Here is a 9,364-nt window from a genome sequence, read left to right on the forward strand (position 1 = left end):
GGGAATGGTCAAGTAATTAACACACGAGGGTTATTACCTTTCTGTGTGTGAAAACCATTGCCACCAATTACCATGCACAGTTTTGTCCAACTGAGAGCAAGGCTGTTTCTATTAAATTATCAACCAAAGTCTTTCAATTATATTCAAGAACTGGAAAAACAATAAACAAAATAAAGTAAAATGAACATGTTCTTGTGATCCTTCCTATGTGGCACATTTTCAAGCACAGAGAAGATACTAACTATACTATCCTCTCTTTAGACCCTTGAATATTGGAAAAGGGGAGCTGCACCATGCAAATGTTCTAAGTAGGTTCTACTTTTGATTTTGTGCAGATAGACAGATACTTCCCCATGTGCTAAGATACTGTTTATCATTTCTTAAGACCCTACACATTTCAGTTCAAAGTGCAATTTAGTTTTTGACTCTTTTATCATTGGGACTCTTAACACCATGCACAAGCTAATCATACCTATGTTCTTATCCATTTATCCATTATATAAAAGAGAGAAAAAATCCTACCCACAAATTCTTTTAAACACATTCTATTACCATTACCAGTTAAAATTTATTAAAAATTATAAAAAAATTACAAGTCTAACTTATTTTAACTAGTTACGTTTATTATTTTATAATTTTTAATAAATTTTACCAAAAAATTTAAATATATTAGAAAAAATGTCTTGAAAAGTGTTGCTAACATTTTGCAAGGAAAAAAAATATTTTGATGAAAAAGAAAAAATGTTGATTAAACTATTGTCCACAAAAAAATTATTAATATTGGTCTATAAAGTCGGAAAGAAAGATGGTTGGGGTTGCATGTGCAGGGGTGTGGCCCACAATATTAGCGGTTGGGAACCCCAACTAGAACCAGCGCATGTGCACTTGATTTGTCACTTTTCTTTGGGTTTTGGAAGAAGAAAAAAAAAAAGCACGCTTATGTGGAAGTTAGTAATAAGAAAAGAGAAAAAAAAAGTAACAAGATGTTACTTATAAATAGAGGCCCCCCTTGAAGCACTTGACCTCACAGCAGCAGAGCAAAAGAAAGAAAGAAAGAAAGTGCAACTTCCTCTGTTTTGCTCCCCTGTTTAAGCCTTATCATAAGCTTAGAATGGCACACAAGGAATTTTCCATTGCCCTAGTGACTCTCATTGTTCTCTTTGTCAACACGAACCTCCAAGGTGCCACGGCTGACTATGGTGGTGGTTGGCAGAGTGCTCATGCCACTTTCTATGGTGGGGGTGATGCTTCTGGCACAATGGGTGAGTTTAACATCTCATTCCTTTATTTTATTTTTCTATTTTTATGTTTTGAGAATAATATTTTTTTAGACACCAAACATTGTGAATATTTCATTAACACTTATCACTTTTTATATATTTTTCTTCTTATCACATCATATCACATATTACAACACATCTATATTTATGTCTCTACTATTATTTTTCTTTCTAAGTGTTTATTAATATATTTGTGTCTCTACTATTGTTTTTTCTTTCTTTCTAAGTATTTACTAATATATTTGTGTCTACTATTATTTTTCTTTCTTTCTAATTGTTTACTAGTATAGAGTGTTTATGCATGATTTTCCATGTTTTGATAACAAATACTAGAGAAAATGGAATGAAATGAGATGGAAGGAAAGCAAGTGGAGGGAGTGGAGTTTTGATGTTTCTAAGTAGTAAAATAAAAAGTGGTTCCATCTCATACTTTCAAATTAAGAGAAAAAAAAAATATTGCATGAAATGTATTGCTTCAAATTGTATTCTATACATCTTACTATAAAGAAGCCAAACAATGCAAGCTAATATTTTTTTTGTTACATTTCCCTTCATTATATTTCTTTTCATCAATATTGCCTAGAGGAGCAATTTTAGGAGAGTGAATAGGGGGATTAGTGAAACTATACACATATCTTGGGCCCTCTTTAGTTAACCCACTCGTTTAGCATTTTTTTTATGTGTCATGTTACTATTTACTCGTGTCGACATTAGCAACAGCAACACGTTCACAACTGAATTATATGTAAATATTTATAATTTTTGGATTATATTTTAAATGATAAATATATTGTCAGTCACATGTCAAAGGTTTCAGTTATGTGAAGTTCCTTGCAATTGATTGCTAGTCATACACTATAGATTTTAGCAAGTCAACACTACTCATTTTATCTTTGTCAAGAAACTCTTTTGCTTATTTGTTTTATGTTAGAGTGTGTTTATTGAAAGTTGAGTTGATGAGTTTATGCTTATGTTTTGTTGTATACATGCAGGTGGAGCATGTGGGTATGGAAATTTGTATAGCCAGGGATATGGAACTGACACTGTGGCTCTAAGCACTGCTTTGTTCAACAATGGCTTAAGCTGTGGATCTTGCTATGAAATGAGATGTGATGATGACCCAAGATGGTGCAAACCTGGCTCTATTACCGTCACTGCTACTAACTTCTGCCCACCAAACCCATCTTTGCCTAACAACAATGGTGGTTGGTGCAACCCTCCTTTGCAACACTTTGATATGGCTGAACCTGCCTTCCTTCAAATTGCTGAATATAGAGCTGGAATTGTGCCTGTGGCCTTCAGGAGGTAATTGAAGCCCTAAATTTGGCTATGCTTTCAAGCTTAAAGGTCACATTTAATTCATACACACCTATATTACCTAATTTTTAGAAAGTTAGGAGGTTAAATGTTGAAAATTAATTCCTCCCTCATTGAAAACCTCATAAAGGTATAACACTTATTCTCATTTTAGCACATGGCCCTTATTCATGACCATATAAAAATTGGTGTAACTCCTACCAAACTTTACCTTCTAGCTTATATAGCAAATTAACCTCAACTTAAAATACTTGAATATTACTTTATATATATAAATCATCTTTTATTCAAATTTACCTCCTCTAAAGAGAATAAGAATAAAATAAGTAATCTTAATCATTGTGGGAAAACTTTTTAACACCATCATGAATTGTTATGCACGTGCACATAATAATAACTATTAATTTTCTCATTAACGACTGAGATTACTTAATTTATCTCGGATATTTAATTTTCAATTGCTCATATGTTTAACTAGTACTAAACTAAACTTTTGGTGATGATGGCAGGGTTCCTTGTGTGAAAAAGGGAGGAATAAGGTTCACAATCAATGGCCACTCTTACTTCAACCTAGTTTTGATCACCAATGTGGCTGGAGCTGGTGATGTGAATTCAGTGTCCATTAAAGGGTCTAAAACTGGGTGGCAGCCCATGTCAAGAAACTGGGGGCAAAACTGGCAGAGCAACTCATACCTCAATGGACAATCCCTCTCTTTTCAAGTCACCACCAGTGATGGCAGAACTGTGACAAGCTTCAATGTGGCACCAGCCAATTGGCAATTTGGCCAGACCTTCCAAGGAGGCCAATTCTAGAGACATTATTGCAATGAGGGATAGAAAATAGTGCAAAAAAAAAAAAATGTTTGTATACCTATTATTAATCACCTCATTGGAAGAACCATTAAGTGTCATTAATAGGTATTGATTCTTGTAACTGTGATTCTGAAAGGCCAGTGTTTTTTATTTTATTGGTCTAAAAAGTAGCTGAGGTGTTTATATGGCACCCGCTGGTCACTTCGCATATAATATACATATATGGAGAGTTATGTGTTATCCTGTGTGTGGTGGTGCTGCTTTTCTTCAATCCAAGTTAATAATTATATTCAAGAGAGAAATCTTTTTTGCGTGAAATATTTGTTTCACATTTCCCATCAATTATGAGTTGTTAAATGATTAAATCAATTTGATTAGTATTTACTATGTTGATTGTTATTAAATTAAGGTTAAAATATGTTAAGTTTTGTATTTGTTTTTTGATAAAAAAAAAAAATTGTTTTTGTTCTTTGATATTTTAAATTTTTTATCATAAGTATATGTCATTAGCTTCCGTCAATTTTGTGTTCACATGTCTATTAAGTTGACATATTATCATATCACGTATGTTTTCATGTGAGCTCAAAGAATGAATTTATAAAAATAAATGTAAAAATCTTGAAATTATAAGAAGTAAATGTAAAATCTCTAAAACTATAGGAAGTATATGCAAATATCATGAAGATATAAGGAATAAATGCAAAATACTAACTCATGATTTGACTAACAACTTATTTGTGCTTAGGGTACCCGCTAGTTCATGAGGCAAAGTCTAATCAATTAATATGGAGCACATGCTAGTAAATTTAGGAACATCTCATCGGCTTCACATTTATTTTATTTTGAGAAATCTTAGAAATGCACTCTTATGAATACACTTTTTTTATTGGTCAAAATCTATTGAAAATCACACAAAAAATTTGGATCATACATCTTATTTAATAATCCTTTTTCTTATTTTATAATTTTCAATAACTTTTAATCAAGTGTTGGTAAGAATGTGATAAAGAATATGACTTTATCACTCCTCATTTATTTATTTATTTATTTATTTTTATATTTTCACAAAAATGTGTTTGCATAAAAAATGAGATTAAAAATGAGTAGTATCCCAGATTATATATTAGGATGTGTAAGTTGGTTCAACATGATACATAAGTTATTGTAAATCTTTTACAATATATTTGATTCCTATATAAAATAAAGGAGGAATACTCTAAGTAGAAGTTAATTTTAAGATGTTCAATTTCAATACAAGTCTATGGTCAAATGATTTCTTGAAGACAAGGAATAAAAGAAACATTATTTTTCAATAAATATCTTCCCATTGTCAAGTCTACATACTAGTTGAAATTATAGACACAAGCCAACAAGGGCCTGCTCCTAGTAAGATGGGTACTTTGTCTGGTGGGTTAGGGGTATGTAGACACCTATTCTCATTTATGGAGGAAACTACATGGAAAGCTCCTTCTCCCAAACAAATATAAGCAATTCATTCATTTGGCGAGTTTGTAGGGATATTCTGCCTCCCAAATCCCACAATTTGTTTTTGTGATTGTCATGAAGATATATACTTCTTTCCTTATTCTATGTACATGTTTTGTGGTCTTGAAATCATCCATGGAAAATATGTATAGTTTGGCTTCCTACTATTTGGTACCTTTGTGTAGCATGATCCAATTCCTCTGTAGTGATGCTTGATCGGTTCAAGTTGTCAAATAAAAGAAACCTGTATTCCTTCGGATGAACGTTAATTAAACTATAAATTGAAGAAAGAAGTAGCAAAAAACATAACAATTATGCATGCTCCAATCTGATTTCATTCATCTTTGGGAATTTATACAAGAGGCACTGGTACTGAAAATTCCAAAACAAAACGTCATTAGGCACGAGTTGGATGATTAGATTTCTCAAAAACACTGAAAAGAAAATATAACATTTTGGTTTTGATTTTAATAAGCTAACTAATATCCTAAGTATGATTTCTTGTTTTTAAACATGTGATGAGAAAGTAAAATGAATTGATTTATGCACTTTAGTTTTTGGAGAAGTTATAGATGAGTTAGTTTGAGCTTTTATAAAAATTAAGTTTTTAAGTTGATTTTAGTTTGGGAGAGAAACTCACTTCATTTTACCTTCTTAATTATTTTGTTCTTTTATAAATATGCACAGAAAAGTTTATCAAAACAAAACTTTAGTCTGCTTAGTTGCTGCTGTTCTAAATTATTCTCTGATATATATTGGACTTCTCTTGATTTATTTAGAAATTTTGGTTGAACGAAGCCATTTTGTGGTTAGATAGAGTATACTTAAATGGAAAAAATGGATTGTATTCATGAGGAATGGAAAAAATGCAACGGAAATATAAAATTGACACTTAATACTGAATGCAATTATATCTATTTCTTACTTTTTTTAATCTATTTCTCATCCAGACATCTAGAAAATACATTCCAAAAAAATCTTTCATATTTACCGAAAGAAAAAATATATTGAAAAATTAAAGGAGACACCTTTTTGTTCCAAACATACGAAAGGTAAGTCTCTCACCAAACTTTTTGTTGTTCTTTCGATGTTTACAAAACATTTTTCTTTATAAAAGGTATGTCCCTCTTTTCCTATAAATACATATTTAGCCACATGTATTTTGGTTAAAGAAACTAATGGTTCGTTTCATTTAAAAAGAGAAAAAGAACAAGAAGAGGAATATGCTACTCTTATCATGTACATCTGACTTTACAAACATATTTAAGCAAGAGTAAATATGTTTACAATACCTATACAATAAAATTTAGACTGAAACCCTTCATTAGTTTTTGGAAAAATTTGTTAGCAAATTTGTTTACTTAAAAACTGAAATTGTTGTCAAATTACAATAACAATAAAAATCTTATCTCATTATGTGGTTTTGGCTAAATGAATTATATAACATCATTTGACTTAGTTAAAGACCTAATATTTAGAAATATTATTTACTATGAGATTTATCTCAATAATATCTTCTAATGTCTTTCATAGTCTTCCTCTACTCTTTTTCTTTTCATTGAACTAAATTTCATTCAAATTAGTTCATCAAAAATTTAAATTAGAGAACTAATACTGTAACAAAAATAATCTTTAAAATATTACTTTTGGGAGTAAAGTTTCAAGTTAATCTTTAAAATTGTTTGGATTTTAACTTACAAGATTTTATTATGTTTTTTGTTGTGTCTATAATTTCTAATAAAGTCATTACCCAAACAATTTTGGGTGTTGTTAGGTGCACCCAGCATTTCTCCTTTTTTTTCCAATTTTGCCCTTCATGCTTTTTCCGTAAGATCTTCCGTAAGATCTTATGGAAGAGGGTCTTCCGTAAGAGTTCTGTAACTCTTACGAAAAAAGTTCTTCTGTAAGAGTCTTACGGAAGAGGTACGGAAGAGGCTTCTTCTGTAAGATCTTACGGAAAAGGCATGAAGGGTAAAATTGGAAAAAAGGGGAAATGTTGGGTGCACCAGCAATACTGCTAGGTGCACCTAGCAACACCCAACAATTTTACATTAAACAGATTGGGCCGAAAGCCCACCCATACCCAAGACCCGCTCTTCTTCAAAAACATTTTATACTCACATCGTCCATCATCATTGCAAGCTTAGGACAAAAAAAAAATCATTGCAACTTGAAAGTTTTGGCCTTAGGGACCAACTTCATGAATAATGATGACCATAAACCTTAGTTTAGTTCTGATGGTTGATATCCATGCCTTGCACTTCATGAACAGCATGAGATTAGTTATTTCTTTCACAAGAATTTGAATATTGATGAGAATTTTACTTGAGTGACTTCATGTATGTTAGCGTATGAATATAAGGAAAAATATTGTTTAATACATTTTCATTTATTGATAACATCATGTCATATGATCTAGATATATTACATTTTAAACCAGTGTGTTATACGAGTTTATTTAAATTAGATATTTTATTTATATTCAATATTTTATAATATATATAAATAAATAAAATTATTAATTTTAAAATATTTAATATCATATTAAATATAATGTATTAAAATTAATGAAGATGATTAATTATATTTTTAATTAAAGAAATTTTATCTTCAAAAATTGTTCTTTTAATACAATTTTTAAAGAATGATAACCCCTTACTATTTATTTACTTTTAAATCAATTAAATCTTTAGAATTTAAATTTGCTAACATATAATTTTAATGTTTTTTTAATTTAATATAATGCTATTTTATTTTTAAATAAATTATATGACATGAATTTAAAATAACCATATAATAAATATTTTTAACTGTTTTGTTTGAAGTTTGAACCTGAGAAAAATTAAACTACTCTGAATATATGATAAAATAAAAAGTACATTAAATATTTGACTAATCGACTACATTTTAAATTTTGGGTGTAAATCTAATGGTAATAGTTTTTGCAATCTCTCTCTGTTATCATAATGGCTCACTCCACAACCTTCAATCGTCACTCTCAATTGTCTTAAAATGACCCATTTTTTTGTGTATATGTGGAACGATTTTGGGGAGAAAGATGGTGGACCTTCAGCACGGGTAGTGACTAGGGAAAAAGATAATCGAGGCACGAAACGAGAAGAAAAGAGATGTGCAACGAAATTTAAGGATGTCTTTTATGCAAATCAGTTTAACTAACTCATAAAAGAATCCACTTTTTTCTTTTTCTGCCACGGAGGGGATCGTGGATCCCACGATTGACTGTGGAAAATCACCATCCTGCACCAATCATACTTTCTCATGATCCTATATGTGAGTTAGCATAGAAGACCCCTTATGAAATGTTAGATTGTTTGATCTTACGATCAAGATCGTGATCTTGATAACTTTGGTTGTCACTTCTCACCAAGAGTTGATAGCACATTCACTATGTGATGCATTTTTGGACGCTTATGAAGATCTGTTGCACAATATTGTCATTCTAACTTTGCAACCACTGTAATGTTATCAAAGGTTTGCTCATCAACCACAATTGTCTCGTCAATGATGGTTTGTAATGAACCTCTTATCTTTTCTAGGCTCTTGATGAATTGTGTAACAAGGTGGTTGTCTTCTACTCAGGTCTTATTATCAATGATTTTCTCTCTGGTTAACATCTATATAAGGATTGCATTGAAACTAAATACATCCACCTTTGTTGCAATGTGTCCCCCATAACATACTTAGGTGCCATATATTCAATAGTTCCAACCTTAGTTTGGTTTGACATGAATTCTTCCCTTCAGGTAAAAGTCAAACCAATCCAAAGTTTGATACTTTGGCATGCATATCTTCTCCCAACGAAATGGTAGATGATTTTATATTGCTATGGATAAAATTTTATTTTCTCATGCAATAGAATATTTGACACCTCTAGTAGCATCCAAGGCAATTCTTAGCCTTGTCTTCCACTCCAATCCAGAGGTTGTAACCCTTCAGCTTTCCAATTTAACAAATATTAACTAAGAGCACCCCAGGGCATGTACTTGTAGACAATCATTTTTTGTCTTCCATTCGAGCAACACCCCAAGAGGGAAAACAAATTTTGATGTCAAAGCTTGCACAAGACTTCAAATTCAACAATGCACTATCTCATTTTTTTCTAATTCACTTCCACATCCACCATATCTAATTGCATTTTTTTTACAATAATATTTCTCCCATTTTGCAACTCTACCTTATATATGATTCAAAAATCACATTTTCCCAATATGTTTTCTTCATTAAAGTTCTCAGTAGTGTCCCTCAAAACTTGAAATGAAAGCAACATATTACCATTGAGACGTAGTGGTGAAGAAATAATTCCTTCCCCATAATCTCCAGTTGGATTTTTAGCATCCTTCACTCTGCATGCTTCCATACAACCCCAAGAGCAAGGAAAACAACCACTACCACTACCACAATTCTAACCATGAATGCATTATTATGTTTTGTACCATTACCTTTAGAAC

General features: G+C 31.2%; 1 pseudogene across 1 annotated transcript; it reads left to right on the forward strand.

Moving 5' to 3' along the window:
- Positions 1 to 1,009: 1,009 nt before the first annotated feature.
- On the forward strand, positions 1,010 to 3,728 carry LOC114396377 (annotated as a pseudogene). Its single transcript, XR_003663291.1, has 3 exons — positions 1,010 to 1,262; positions 2,273 to 2,585; positions 3,107 to 3,728. The product of XR_003663291.1 is annotated as an expansin-A4-like (transcript).
- Positions 3,729 to 9,364: the final 5,636 nt, after the last annotated feature.

The sequence above is a fragment of the Glycine soja genome, chromosome 18 (assembly GCF_004193775.1).
Source record: "Glycine soja cultivar W05 chromosome 18, ASM419377v2, whole genome shotgun sequence".
Classification (NCBI taxonomy): domain Eukaryota; kingdom Viridiplantae; phylum Streptophyta; class Magnoliopsida; order Fabales; family Fabaceae; genus Glycine; species Glycine soja.